This window comes from Megascapheus bottae, chromosome X (assembly GCF_031878675.1).
Source record: "Megascapheus bottae isolate mThoBot1 chromosome X, mThoBot2.hap1, whole genome shotgun sequence".
Taxonomy (NCBI): domain Eukaryota; kingdom Metazoa; phylum Chordata; class Mammalia; order Rodentia; family Geomyidae; genus Megascapheus; species Megascapheus bottae.
The window spans coordinates 44,185,201-44,201,959 of NC_143547.1; positions in this window are offsets into that span (position 1 = coordinate 44,185,201).

Sequence of the window (16,759 nt, forward strand, 5' to 3'; positions counted from 1 at the left end):
TTGTACCTTTCTTTGAGATTCTAACACTTCATTCCAGGTGTGTTTATATAAACCCAGAGATTTGACTTTCTTAATCCTTTGTTATTTAATATTGTACCCACAAGCCACATGTGGCTACTGAGCAGTTGAAATATAACTGTTGTTAAATGAAATGTATTGTAAGTATGAAATACACATTAGGACAGACTGACAAAATCAGAATGTACCTTATTAAAAACTTGAACAGTATTGGTTACATGCTAAAATAACATTGACCTGTATTGAATAAAATAAGGAGCATTATTACTAAAGTAATTTGCTTTTATTTGAATATTTGAAATTATACATGTTACTTGCATTATTTTTTTAACCATTACTGGTCTACATAATGCCTACAAAGAGTAATTTGACAAGATAGTCCTAATTGAAAGAGTTTGTATGTGTTTCTGTCACTCAGGCTTCAATTAGTCCTATAATCAGATATGATCTGTGTTCAGAGAAGCTGATAATGTCTTTCATTCAGCCCCCATTGAGAAATTTTAATTTATGGAGGAACTCAAGGATTCACTTGAAATTGAATTTTATCTAATCTTAGCATTTGAAAAGGAAGTTAGCTCATCTATCTGCTCCAGGGAGGAGCTCCATAGCTTGATATCTATGAGAGTGCTTCCACATCTTATCACATATGAGGGGGAGCTTATCATCTTCTAGGACATTTTGATTTGGAAAGTGACCCCTGATCTCCTTGTCTTATATGAGGAGGATTTCCTCTTTTATGTGATTATCTTTGTAGTGTTTTAAACATGTATCCTTTTATTTTCCCTAGTAACACTTACTTCCAACCTATGTAATTCATGTTTGCTCACTTTTATCATTTTGTTTTCTCAGAACCCTTCACATTATCATTGATATTAATTAAATCCAATGTTGGATTATTATCTTCTTTAAGCTTTATGCTTATATTGAATACATCCTTTCGTTGATAAAATTAGCTTTCTCAGAAACTACATAATTCCTGCTGTGTTCTTCTTAGTTAAACTTTTATGTTTGTTTGCGAATACTGGTCATTTTCACCCAAACTGCATTTGTCTACTGAATTTTCCCATCCAAGTACAAGGAGTGACTGTATTTTCTTCTTTAAGGAATCTGATTTTTGTTAGTGAGTCTAACATTTGATTTTCTTGAGTACTTTTTGGATCTATCTCTTCTGTCCTAACATAAACTATAAATGAGAGTAGTGTTGGTGCTATCTCTGTTTGTCTATTTATCTAGGTTCTTCTAAATGCTCTGTTCCCCAAGGATTTCTTCCACCTGTGTCTTCTGCTGCTGCTTTTATTGATACCAGTAGACATAATGCATGTACGGTTGTTTGTCGGTATCATACAGCAGGATCCAATTGTTTGATGTTGAACATCAAGAAATCTTTTTTAGTTTGGTACTTAGACCCTGGGTGCTGTCCCTGAGCTTTTTGCTCCAGGATATCATTCTACTCTTAAGCCACAGCTCTATTTCCAGCTTTATCAGTAGTTTATTGGGGGTGAGACTATCATAAACTTTCCAGCCAGGGCTGGATTTGAACCACTGTCCTCAGCATCCTGAGTAGCTAGGTTTGTAGACACATCAGAAAACCTTTAAAGAATTGTTATGCCTACTGTTCCCTCACTGTCACTTTTCACTCTAATTCCAGAAGAAAATGACTTTTCTTCACAGTTTCAGCTCAGCAGATCTTGGATTCTCTTAAGCAAGGTTTCCATACACAGTGGTCAGCTGGTTTCTCAGGAGCCTGTTCTGTCAGTGGTGAAGTTGCTCTAGCAGTACATATTAAGAGTAGCTTTTGTAATCATGAATATTTGACTGAACCAGACTTAGTGCTTGGGTGACTTCAGAAATTCTTGTTCATTTTGGGGGTCATGATCAGAGAAATACCAGGAAGTAAAGTTTATATATAATTTCCATGTAATTCTTTTGTCATATGCTTTAAAATAGTCTCTAGCTTCAGACTCTATTAAGCAAAACCAGGTTTGTTAGGCAACTTACCTTGTCACTGATCCAGAATGGCTTAAAGAAAGCATAGTTCTTGATCCATTCAAACATCATACCACAATATAGCTTTTGGATGGCGTGGGATTTCTCCAGAGGAGATAATCCTACAACCATACCAAAACCCAAGACACTAAACTATGTCTATGTAACCAAGAAAGCTAATGGAAAAAAGACAGAAATAGCACTGAGGCCCAAGTAGTAGAGCATTCACCTGGAGCAAAAGAAGCTGAAGGATGGCCCCAAGCCCAGAGTTCAATCCCCATGGCTGGCCAAAATAATAATAATAATAATAATAATAATAATAATAACAATAATAGGAATAATCTATTACTCAATGTTTATAATATACATTTTATATATGTTATGTAACTTAGCCTGCACAGAAGTCCTATCATGTGTGGCTTTATTGCTATTCTATAAATGTACCATATACGACTTGAAGAAGAAAAGTCATTTAGTCAGCATAACATTGGTCATTGGGAAATTGTGTTGGAATTTAAGTTTGCCTGTAATGGGATCCAAAGCTTTTGCTCTTTGTATTACACAATACTGCCTCCTAGGGGAAGGGCAGGGCGTGACATACAAAAAGAAGGCATTCAACAACAAAAAATATGTGGGTGAATTATGGAGGTGAATATTGAACAGATTTCCCAGAACAGAACCTGGAAATTGAAAGGGTCAGTCAAAGTTGCTTTCCTCCTATGGAAATAGGAATTTATGAATTCAGAGAAGTAAGAAAATATCCCGTGGTGAAAACTTTTCATGTCTCTTCAGTGAGTGGGGAGCAAGTAGCTTGGAAGGGAGGTACAAAGATCATTCACAAGATAGGAGCAGTGGCTCATGCCTATAATCCTACCTACTCTGGAGGCTGAGACATGATTGCTGTTCAAAGTCAGCCCAGAAACTAAAGTCCATGAATCTCCAATTAACCACTAGACAATGGATAGCCACCCTCTGTGGCTCAAGGTATAGGCCTTGAGTTGAAGAGCTCAGGGACAAAGCCCAGGCCCAGAGTTCAAGCCTCATGACTGATAAAAAAAGGCTGGGAGTTTGGCCTATCCTAGTGGTAGAGTGCTTGCTTAGCATGCATGAAGACCCAGGTTTGATTTTTCAGTACCACATACATAGAAAAAAAAGCCAGAAGTGGTGCTGAGGCTCAAGTGATAGAGCTCTAGACTTGCTCAGACCCAGAGCAGACAGGCCAAGCCTGGTTAAAAGAAGCATGGGGAAATGACCCAGGGACTCCATGAGTGGAAGAAGAAAGCAGACAGATATAGTGAAAATAGCTACAGAAAAAAAATGAGTAGGAAGAAGAAAGGGAAAATCAGAGAAGGAAAATAAAAGTAAAATGGTATTGCACTGAGTGATTTTTTGACTGTGCTAAGGTACAGTAGAACAGAGTGTCCCTGGCAAACCTGACACTTTGGGCTCTGGCCAAATGGTTCCATCCTTGTGACCTTTAGATAGCTAACCATGTCTGCCCTGCAAAGACCAAATGGGTAAATAAATAAATAAATAAATATTAAATACAGAGAGAGAAAAAGAGACAGAGCTAGAGACAGAGACAGAGGAGAGACAGAAGAGGAGGAGGAAAAACAGCCCAGTAAGGGGAGCTGATCAAGGCCCCCTACCCCTCACTATGGACTTGGGGTAACTTGTTCTTCCAATCTGAAGCTTCCCTCTTCTCTTAGCTTCCTGGGGGAGGGGAGACAGGAATGATGATGTAGGCTGATAACTCCAGAACCTTCCCTCTTTCTCTGGCACCAGCAAGTCCTGACAAAACAGAAGAAGGAAACTGGCAAGTCTGGTGAAGTGATGGACTCAGAATAAAGGAGAGGGACTGCAGAAAAGCCAACAACTGCTTGGCTAGAGAATGACCCTTCTTGTCCAAATAGTAAGAGAGGAGACTTTTGGGTAGCAGCATACATCCTATTGTGACTGACTCTTCTACTTCTTTTTGAGATTTCTTGGTGAGTGTTTATATTTGCAACATGTCTGTCTTATTGGCATTTTCATGTAAGAATTCCTTGCTTTTACTTTCAAGCTGTCTGTAACTGCCACTTCATCCAGTGGTTCATTTTCCCTCTACATCCCTTTTCCTCAGGGTAGTTGTTGGCTCTTCTCTAGTTCCATAAAGCCTGGATAGCACTATAATTTGGTAACTTATATATTTTCCTAAAAGGAATTACAGTGTGCAGAAGAAAAATATTTAAATTGGTCATTACAATTACCTAATCCTAAAATCCATCTACTATATTTTCAGCCCTTTAATCCTCTCAATCTTCAACAGAAGCTGCTACCTCAAACCCATTCCATAAGTCCAAAGAGGAGAAGCCAGATCCAAAGTCCTACAGGCAGACAAAAGACTGCCTTTGTTCATTCTCAGTTAATACTGTAATGTAAAATTTTCTGTATTGTGAAGACTGTGTGGTCATGTTTCACTCACCAAAAGGGCCCAATCCGGGACTAGGAGTTTGGCCTAGTTGTAGAGTGCTTGCCTGCCATGCACAAAGACCCAGGTTTGATTCCTCAGTACCACAAACATAGAAGAAAAGCTGGAAGTAATGATATTGCTCCAGTGATAGAGTTCTAGCCTTGAGAAAGCCCAAGGACAGTGCTCAGGCCCTGAGTTCAAGGCCCAGGACTGACAAAAAATCACAAGAGCCCAACTTTCAACAATAATTTTAATTTAGGCTTTTGTTTTCAGTAATATAAAGAAACAGGAAAGATTTGGAGTGATATTTTGTGCACAGGGGGCTCTGCATACTTTCAGGTTCAGAGTGTGTGTGTGTGTGTGTGTGTGTGTGTGTGTGTGTGTGTGTGTGTGTGTGTTTAAGTTTGGAGGCCTGAACTCTGGGCCTGGGCACTGTCTCTGGGCTTTTCTGCTCAATGCTAGTGTTGTACCACTTGAGCTACAGTTCCATTTCCAGCTTTTTTTTGGTGCTTAATTTTAGATGAGAGAGTCACAGACTTTTCTGCCCAAGCTTTCTTCTAACACACATCCTCAGATTTTAGCTTCCCATGTAGCTAGGATTACAGACCTGTGTCGACCGAACTCAGGTAAATTTTAGGAACAAGGTTCTGGAAGGTTTCTTTACCTCACAGATAGGCATGGCACATGATGAGAAGTGGGTCAGTAAATCATTCTAATACCACTTCAAAGCAAATCACAGAAGGTTTTTTTTGTTAAATGTTCATAAGTTATATCATTCCAAGACCAGGTCTAGGGGACAAGGTAGGACATAATATTGTCACTTCTTCACAGGATTATACCTGTTCAGTGGGAGGTGGCTCACTAGAAAGATGTAAAATAAAATCTAAGCTCTAATATGAGCTGTACCATTTTCTGGCTATATTAAACCTCAGCCTCAGTTTCTTCATCTATAAAATGAGAATAGCATAATTTAATACATAGGTTTATTTTGATGACCAAGTGCTTACTGTTTAACTGGTATATCAGCTAGCACATATGCACAGCTTAATCAGTGTTCACCATGTTTTATTTCTAGTGAAATATATTTAGAAGATTAGAAAAGAGCATGAGAGCAATTGGTTCAAAGGTTTTTATTTTGCTATTATAAATGTGACAACCAGAAGGGTTGCAGTTCCATAAGTTAGATAAAGAGACCATTCCTTTTTGGGCAAAGTTACAACTGAGGACAAATTTAATACTGAATTTGGGAAGAATGAACAATTACTACTCAAATTAATAGGTAGCCTTGTAGTTTTACATATTAAAATGTAAACATCTACATTAAAATGCTGATAAATCAGTGTAGCAAGACCTAAATTATTGTAGATTTGAGTGAGATTTTTTCTTATTTAAAAGAAGAACAATGAACTTAGATGATGCTGGTGCACAACTATAATCTACATATAATACACATAACCACATACCTGTTATCATACATAACACACACACACACACACACACACACACACATACACACATATAAAATCACAACCTATTGAAAAAATGGATAGCCAGATGATCAAGCTCAAAGCCACTTTGGGCAGAAAAATATGTCTGATTCCATCACTCTCCACATGAAAAAAAAAGAAAAGAAAGGAACATTTAGAAAAATAAGGCTGAACAGAAAGTGTGGCTCAAGTGATATATTGCCAGCTTTGCAAGCAAGCCAAGTATGTGATGTCCTGAGTTCAAACACCAGTTCTGCCAAAAGAAAAAAGAGAAAGAAAAATTAATATCACAAATGGAAGTTTCTTCCCTCATCAGTCTTCTTGGGGAACTTAGTCCAGAGTCTAAGAAGAGTAACCAGTAAACTTTAGCAAGATAACTTTAACTTTTAGTGAACAATTTCTAAATGCTTGATGAGCATTTTAACTTAGATTTTTTCCCTGAGACACCCCAATAGTATGGTCACAGTATAGTCATGGAGATTCACTACCTTAACATTGTCATTACCATGTCATTACATTCTGTCCAATTGTTACATAGCTTTGTTAGTTTCTCATATCTTCCTTTATGACAGTTTCAAGCCTTTCTTAGTCTCAGTTTTCATAATCATGGTCCATTATATCCTTTTACTTGCAGTGCCCTTACACACCAGTGGATAGAAATATTGTTTTAAAAACTATCTTTTTTTTGATAGATACTGGAAATGGAGCTAAAGCCCTGATTCTTTCTAGTTAGGTATTCTAACACCAGAGCCACAACTCCTGTATTCCTTTATTCCTACCTTCCTACACCACTGTGCCCAAGAATGTTTATGTCCCTGCTGACCTCGAGTTATGTTCCTCAATTTCTTCTTCCCAAATTACAGGCTTGAGCCAACATGCCTTGAATTTTAAAACTTTCTTGTAAATCATAACATTCTCCTGACTAAGTTTAACATGCTTTTGCAGTTAACAGAAAGAAGATTAAATATCTTAACAAGGTACTCAAAGGTTTCCATGATCAGGGCCTGTTTACTCTTTGCAGAGAGATGCCATAAGAGAAAGCATAAACCAAAGGAGCAAAGCCTAATCCAACTGCTTGCTACAAAGAGGAGACTAAATAGGCATTGTCAAGACAAATTTGGGAAATATAACAAATATGGAATTTTAAACAGAATTGTTTGTGCGTTCTTTTAATTCATATTTATTGAGTACATACATTATGGCCGGAACTGTGCTGGCACTAAATATTGCATCAAAAAATTGATCCATTTCTTCTCTCAGAGCAAATACTCTGGAAGAGGGACACACACACACACACACACACACACACATACATCTTAGGTAGTAAGAATAAAAGTAATCAGGGCAAGGGTATAAGGAATAAAGGATGGAGGGTGAGGAGGTAAGCTATATTATGAATAGTATTGTGATGACATTTGAACAATTGTGAAAGAAATGGAGGAACCAGTATGCATATATTGAAAAAGAGCAATTCACACAGAAGTAACAGCAAACGCTGAAGACTAGTTGCAAGAGTAAAGACATGTAGGACATGTAGATTGTAGGGTACTCTACGTACTTGGTAATATTGAATCATGGTGTGAGAGAGAGTGAAATATGAATGAATTATGATTAGAATTTATCCATCAATTTTACCAAATCATACAATTTGTATCTGGAAACTAAATAGGAGACTGATGAGGAAGGTAGTGAACAGGTACATCTGCCTATTAAGCTATATTTAAATAATATTTCCTTTAGTGTACTATAATATACTAAAAGCATAATGAAAGACCACTGAAGGGTTTTAAGGCAGAGAGTGACTAAATCACATGTATACATCAGAAATCTGGCAACAGTGAGAAAAGTGGATTCAAATGAGACAAAAAGGCAATAAACCCATCTAACCACATGGGTGACAGATGACGGGGGTGAGAAATCGAAGGATGTATATGAAATAGTGAAGAGGTAAAGTTGACACGGCTTGGTGCTCCATTGGTTGTGAGGACTTAGTAACAAGCACAAATAGTGATGACTTTCTGAAGTCAGAGTCAAAATAATTACTATATTCCTGCTGAATTTCTGTTTCAAGTTTGCTTTCTCAAAGCCACTGGCCATAATCTATGCATCCCAGAATGTATTATATTTATTAATATGTTTGAAGATTCTAAGAACTGTTAGGGCTTTTGTGTGCATTGTTGTGTGTTAGTTTTTATAGTCTCTATGTAGAGCATATATCCCCATATTATAAATGTGGAGAGCAAATCTCACTCAATGTCAAGTAATAGGAAAAGGAAGAAACAAAACTTACTCTACATGGGGCAGAAATTTCACTGCAGTGGATTTGAAAATTACTTCATAGATTCAGAGCATCTTACTTTTCAAGTGGAGGGAGTAGCTACGCCAGAGGCCATCTGTAATCTTTGTGAACAAATAAAGAGTGAATTATATCCTCACAGTTGATATGGGCTTAGATTATGTGAATCACAGGATGCAATTGGCTTTCTTATCTCCAGTAATGTGTTTTTGGTTTGCCAAAGAGTCTGATACAAAAATATATTGTGTAAAAATTGAAATACAGTTTCCCTAAACTTTAATACAGTTTCCCTAAACGTTAATACAGTTTAATATTGCTTAAATATTTATTATACTAGCATCAATGTCTACTGAGTAGACACAAAAGGGACATCCTGAGTCATTCCTACTCAGACAGTAATTGCTGCAATATAACAAATATAACATTTCTTAATGTGTCTATTAGCTATTATTATTTCTTCTTCAAAGAAGGCATTTAAATCTTTAGCCCCCTTCTTAAAGGAGTTGTTGGGTTTTGAGGATTCGTTTTTAGGAGGTTTAAATTTTTTAGCTCTAAATATATTTTAAATATCCAGCACTTGTATAGTATATAGCTAGTAAAATCTCCCAATCTGTGTGCTTTCTGTTTATCCTGCTATCTATGCTTTGTTATGCATAAATTCTGAAGTTTAATGCAAATCCAATATATCCAGTCTGTATTTAATCTGTTTGTTTCTGGATCTTTATTTAGGCAGTTTTGGCCTGTGCCAGTGAGCCCTAGTATTTCCTCTATCCCTTCCTGTAATATTGTAGGGTATCTGATGGTACATTGAGGTCTTTGCTTCATTTGGAATTGATTCCAGTGCAGGGTGATATATAAGGATATAGCCAATGCTGCCAGCACCATTTGTTGAAGAGGCTGTGTTTGTTGTTGTTGTTCCCTTAGTGTCTATAGGCCTGTGAGTTCAAATTTGGTTCATTAATTCTTTATCATTGATCCTAAGGCCTTTTCATGTGCTGGTACCAAGAAATGGTCAACATCTCTGGACATCAAAGGCAAATGAAAACAACATTAAGATTCTAACTCATCCCAGTTAGAATGGCCATAATCAAGAAAACTAATAATAACAGATATTGGCAGGGTTGTGGCCAAAAGGGAACTCTTGGTGGGAATGTAAACTTATTCAACCACTCTGGAGAGCAGTATGAGCTTCCTCAGAAAACTAAAGAGAGAGCTGCCCTATGGACCAGTGCTCTCACTCCTGGGCATCTACCAAAGTAACCACAAACAAGGCCACCATAGCTACCAGAACCCCCATATTTATTGCAGCATTATTTACCATAGCTAAGATATGGAATCAACCCAGATTTCCCTTAATAGATGAATGGGTCAAGAAAACTGTGGTGTTTACACATAAGGGAATTTTATGCTTCCATCAGAAAGAATGACATCACCTCATTAATAAAGAAATTGAAAGACTTGGAAAAAATTATATTAAGTGAAGCAAGCAGAACCAAAGAAACATAAGTTGCATGGTTTCCTTCATTTGTAATAAGCAAGATAGTCTTAACAGTCAATCACAGTAGCTCAATAGCTATGTGCATATTTTATATGGTCATGTGCTTATTAAAGTGAACTCTAAGAAATAGAAACAAGAGATTTTATCAGAGTACTGTTTGCAGTTATTCCTTTTCCTTCATTTTTTTTCTTTGGTTTATTCCCTGTTGTCACTGTTTTTTCTTTTTATTTCTGTACCCTTCATCTGATATATAAGTTTATTTGATTTGGGGAAGGGAAAGGTAATCACAGAAACTGAGGGTCAAATGGAGAACCAATGCAAAAGTGATACTCACTAGATAACATGTTGGAAATAAATTTTGCAACTTGCGGGGGAGGGGAATTGGGGTGAAGTGGGAGAAAATGAAGGAGGGAGTAACACTGTTCAAGAGGAAATGTACTGCCAGGAGTTTGGTCTAGTGGTAGAGTGCTTGCCTAGCATGCACAAAAACCTAGGTTCGATTCACGGTAGAATCCCGATAGAAAAAAGCCAGAAGTGGTGCTGTGGCTAAAGTGGTTGAGTTCTATCCTTGAGAAATCCCAAGGACAGTGCTCAGGCTCTGAGCTCAAGTCCCAGGACTGGCAAAAAAAAATTGAAGAGGAAATGTACTCCTTAGCTTACTTATGTAATTGTACCACCTGTATACTTCATCTTTAAAATACAACTTTTAAAAAGAACTACAAGTTGCTAAATACCTAGATTCTGAAATCAGACTGCCTGTCTGAGAGTGAATTCTAACTCCAATACTAGCCCTTGATATAAGGAGAAAGCACAATATCTTGACATTTCAGCCAAGCACTGGGCGTGAGAAGGTACTTACAAAAGGGAGGTCAGAACACAGCTTCTTTTGAAGGCCAGCCAAAAATCCTTGGACTTTATTCACAAGGCTAAACCTCATGCTACAACCCACTGATGTGTCAAAAGTAATCTGTTACCCATAAGAGTTAAAGTACCAGTGCTCGCAAATGATTTACCTAAAAAGATTTACCTAAAAAGAAAAGGAGTCTCAGGGGTTATTCTATAAGACCATATTTACTAAGTTGTTTTTCAGTGTACTTCCATGAGAAAGAGAGAAAGCTTGATGGAATTATAAGCTACTTAATGAGAGTTACATAAAGCCATTCCATTTACACATTACCTCATCATACATCTGCTTCATTCTAAAGTGGGTATCCACGATTGTAATGACTTGGAAACTTTAGAGCTAGAATGGTACTTTTTAAAACTATGGTTTTCTTTTCTACTCTGCATTTAAGTATATTCCTTATTATGAAGAATATAGGAATATATGAAATTGATATCTAGTCATTATATCTATCATTTATTTTTCTGCCTATTTGTCTGTGTCCATATACAACTGAGGAAAAGACCAGTTTCTGTTAATCAGATCTCAAAAAAGGGTATTGCTTGTTATGTAATAAATGCAACATGCAGTAGTCTAAACACAAAACTCATCGTACAAATTTGAGGTTTCGTTGAATTGGTGAGAAAATCAATTGAAAACCAAAATGCCTTCTTGGGAGCAGTGGCAGTCATGCTTGACTTGATCAGTGGTTTTAAACAAATTAAAGATATTTCAGTTGAAATCTTGAGAAAGTTCCCAAGACACTAGAAATGATTTCTAACAATTTAGATCCTCATTAAAAACAATCTCTGAATTTACTTCAGAACCTATAGTTATTATTTTCTTGCATCTTTCTAAGTAGCTGAGTTCATTTAAATGTTTGACTTAATTACTCACCATTTTAAAGTGCCCCATGAATAACACATCAAAAAATTAGCTGGGTGAGGTGGCTCATGCCTGTAATCCTAGCTACTCAGGAGGCTGAGATCTGAGGATCATGGTTCAAAACCACCCTGGGCAATAAAGACCATGTCACTCTTATCTCCAATTAACCTCTAGAAAAGTGGAAGTGGAACTGTGGCTCCAGGGGTAGGGTGGTAGCCTTGAGCTGAAGAGCTCAGGGACAGTGCCCAGGCCCAGAGTTCAAGCCCCACAAGCAACATACACACACAAATACACGCAAAATGGCCTGAATGTGCTTTGCTTCCCTGCAGAATTTCTTTTTCTTTTTGCACATATTTCATTTATTGCAATTTATTATAAGATAAATGATCCTGTTATTCTTAGGGGAATGTATACATGCAAAACTATACATGGATCAGTTTAACCAAAGAAAATCCAGTACAATTGAAATGAAAAGTAAATATCTCCAAACTAGCCCACAAAACATAGATTATTTTTAGCTAGTTGATAAAGATTTTTTATTTTTTTACTTTTATTATAAAGATGATACACAAAGGGTTTACAGTTACATAATTTGGGTAAAGAGTACATTTTGTTTTGGACAATGTCACCACCACTGTCACAATTTGCATAGTTCATTTTCAGCATAATGATTATTGAATATCACTGCTGCTTTGTTTTTCCTTTGTTGGGCAAGGGATTGAACTGAGTGACTGAGCACAGAGAACTTTCTCTGAGCTTTCCCTGTCAAGGCTAGTGTTCTACCACTTTGAGCCACATTACCACCTTGGGTTTTCTGGTGATTAATTGATAAAAGTCTCACTGAACTTTCTTGCCTGTGTTGGTTTTGAACCAGGATCCTCAGATCTTAAGCTCCTGTGTAGGCAGAATTTCTTGAGTATGTCCTTGAGCATGTGAATGTTACCTGAATAGGTATCATGTCACATAACAGGACAAGGATTGCTCTTGTGATTAGTGGTAAGTTACTGTTGACCAGTAAAGTAGGTTTAAAGGGACAGCTAAACTAAATGTATATGTGTATACATATGAAAGGCAAATGAGTGTAGGAAGAAAATTATGGATTAAGGAGACAAATTAGAAGGGTAAGTGGAAATGTGGCTTAGTGGTAGAGTGCTAGCCTTGAGCAAAAGAAGCTCAGGGACAGTGCCCAAGCCCTTAACTCAAGATCCAGGAAGAAGAAGAAGAAGAAGAAGAAGAAGAAGAAGAAGAAGAAGAAGAAGAAGAAGAAGAAGAAGAAGAAGAAGAAGAAGAAGAAGAAGAAGAAGAAGGGGAGGGGGAGGGGGAGGGAGAGGGGGAGGACGGGGGGGGAGGAGGAGGAGGAGGGAGAGGAGGAGGAGGGGGAGGGAGGAGGAGGGGGGGAGGAGGAGGAGGAGGAGAAGGAGTTGGAGTTGTATAGAAATGCAACTACACACAGTTGGACCTAATATAATTCAGGCCATTGTAGCTAACTTATTGTGAGAATTAAAAATATGTAAAGGAATTAAGAATTATGAATATTTAAAGTATCATTGACTGAAAGGATAGAACGGATTACAAAATAATAATTTTGTGGTTATTTATATCTATGAAATGTCTACTATAAACCATCCATCATTTAAGGCTTTTACATGTTATAAGGCACTGAATCTTCAGAACAGCTCCATGAGTTGAGTACTCTTTATCTGCATTTAACAACAGAGGAAACAGATATGAAGACAATAAGTAACTTCAACAAAGTAACATGCTATTAAATTTAAGAGCTCAGATTTGAACACATGCACTTTGACCCTGGGACACATTGTCAACTCTTTCTCCCAGCTCAGTATAGATATTCCTGAAATGATTGTCTCATATGATAGAATAGAGGGTATTAGTTGACTTTGTTTCTTCAGTTTCCTTTTAATTTTTGAATCTTAATTTAAAAATGATTCATTCTCATTGAAATGAATATAGAAAAGTATAAAGGAAAAGATGAAAATTCCACTTCTGAGAGGTAATTTAGAATGTATCTCTTATAGACATTTCTCATGTCTATAAAATTTATTTTTCATATAAATATACCCACATATATTTCTACAGAAATGAAATCATACAGAGCATATTGATTTCATACTAATGCTTTCTTTTCACTTAGTGTACCTTGGGCATCTTTCCATATTATTACGTAGGTCTACTTGTATCATATCCATGATAGCATTTTATATTCCAGAATGATTACAGAAAATTTTGGATCAAGTCTATTTTAGTAGGCACTTCAGTTTCTCGAGTTATTTCTGGTGACAAGAAATACTAGCTTATGTATCTATCTATCTTTCCATCTATCTATCTATCTATCTATCTATCTATCTATCTTGACTATTCTATCTATCCACTCTAATTCCATTCCTGTCATTTCTATAGGATATGCTTTTTGAAGTAGAGTTCCTGAAATTCAGGATGTGGCTTAAGTGGTAGAGTACTTGCCAAACAAACATGAGATCCTGAGTTCAAAGTTCAGTATCGTAAAAAAGTAGAATTTCTGCATCATAGCAAATATGCATTTAAATTATTTAAAAATATTGGCAAATTATCCTATGTAAAATCTTTCCCAGTACACATTCTCACCAGCTCAAATGAAAAAGTGAGTTGAGAGCATCATAATCCAGAAGCGAGAGTTTGTCTAGAGAGGAGCAATTGGAGAAGGTGAGCCTCTTGGATACAAAGAAGCAAAAACAGAAGGTATCCTATTATGATCTTCAAATCTCTGAAGAGGATGATGAAAATGTCCTCAAAGGGCAAAAGTATTAGAGAAGTGCACACCTGTTTATCTGTTACAAGACAAAGCTTTCTAACAGACTTATCTTGAGAATAGGCTCTTGCTGAAAATATACAAGAAGTTAGGTGATCACCTCACAGGCATGGAAAACTAAGTAATACTAGAGAAACTTGTATACTACTGACTTAACCCAAGAGCAGTAGAAAGTAAAACTGTTGAAATTGAAGGGCGAGAAAGCCTAAAGGGTTCCCCTGTCAATCAAAATTCCTTTGCTTGTAAGTTGTAAACCTGAGTACTGTTTATTGCCCTATAGCATAATGGCAGATTTTTGTGATATTTGTTCATGTGAACTATACCGTAAGAATTGAATGACAAAGACCTAATCTATCAAAATCAACAAGCACGTCCTCCACAATGCACAAATTCTTCTTTAGAAATGAATAATGATAGGAAACAGGGAGCAGTAGTGAAAAGAGGTAGCATCTGTGACAAAACAAGTTTTGTTTGTATTTTCTGCCATTTTGATTGATAACTTTTTTGTTGACCTCTCTCAACAGGCTGAGCCCTAAATTCCTCTTCTACTTCCTAAAATTCTGATGGAGTCTGGTGGGATCTAATTTCTGAGATTCTCATTCAGTGTCTTTCTCTGTCCTGCCTTACAAATCCTGTTCTTGCTAATCAGTTTGCATTATGCGGAGGCTTATTAATTTTATTAATTTTTACTAATATTTCTTGTGAAAACGCAGAGTTCTCTGTCCATTGTCTTCTCTGGATGACTATCTAGTGCAGTAATAGCATGAAATAGGCAGAAAAAGTTCACCCTTGCTCCATCCTCTAAAAGATTCTAGATGTAAAGCAAATTATGACAGTAACACAGTTCCATGTGCTTTGGACTCAGGCTGGAGAAGGTGGCCAGCTGGAGGAGATTTCATTTATATTTAGACTTGTTCCAACCACAAAATTAACAGAAGAATAAATAAAGATGGAAGAAAAGAGATTAGAGAGCACAATTTGGTGAGAAAAACATTTCAAGTTTGTTCCCTTTTCAACTTTGGAGTCTGGCCCATCTTACCTAAATAGCAATTCTCTCCCACAAGGCCCTGGATAATTCACAGTGGGAAGGGGACAAAAAGCACATCATAAAAATGTCTAGGCTCCCCCTTTTATGCCACCACACAATTGGAGATTAGGAACTAAAACAGACTAAGGCAGCAGCCAAACGAGGATGCTGAATTCAGTGAGTTGTAGCTTTCTTCTGCCTGTATGATGACCCTCAGTGGAAGCAATGGAATTCTATGCTGCTGTCAGAAAAAAAGACATTGCCCCATTTGTAAAGAAATGGAAAGACTTAGAAAAAAATCATATTAAGTGAAGTAAGCCAGACTCAAAGGAACATAGGCTCAATGGTTTCCCTCATTGGTCATAATCAGTAGAAACCTTGGGCTCTCCTAGCAGAGATTTACAATAGAGCAAAACCTAGATATATAAAGCCATATAGTATGATGCTAAATTAAAAGACCTCCAGGACATAGAAACAAAACCCATATAATGAGTGATTGTTGTCCTTAATGTACTATGTTATCTCTCATTTCTTTTGCTCTCCCTTGGCTGTCTCATATTGTTACAGTATTTCACTTTGTTATCTGATATACTGTATATATGTGTATTTGGTTATTTCAAATCGGATAGGGAAGGGGGAAAAACAAGATGAGGGGTGGGGATGGGAGGAGGGAAAAGAGGACCAAGACATGAGAAAGGGTATCAATGTATGTGAAATAATGCACATTCTATCTGGTGAATATAATGTAACCCTTCTATTAATCACAATAAAACAATATATTATTTTTAAAATGAAGGAATTGCTCACAGCAGTCTTCTTTACAAAAGCTGCTGTTATCAACTTTTAACTGCTACGCTGAAGAAATTAGAGGTGATCACAAAGATCTAGGTACATTCTGCACGTTGGTTGATTAGGTAGATGAAGTCCTTCAAAAGACAATTTACAAGGAAATAAAAAATATAAAACACAAAAAACAAAAGCACTCTGGAATATTGGTGATATGGGTCCAGATCTCACCTTTTTCAATCTCTGCTTTCTTAGTAAACTTTCAAGAAACATGCTTCGAAAAATATCAATGTAGTCCAACTCTTTAATATGATAGATGAGAAAACCTAGGTGAGAAGTCATTCTGAATTTTCATTTCCAGATCTAGAGCCCAAATTTCCTGCTTTGTTTTTAGTATTATAATTATCTTTTAGCAGTTGTATAAAGGGTTTCAATTCAATATATCAGTTTATGAGCATTGTGCCCCATCTTTCCTAACCCTATAATACCCTCCATTTTCCTCCTTTCCAATATAAGGCTACGTTATGTTCTGTGCCTCATCATCTTAAAAACTTCAGTTTTCATAAGTTAGAGTATTTGTCACCTTATGGCAAGAAGAAAAAATAAAAAATTATTTTATAATTGTTTTTCCAGGG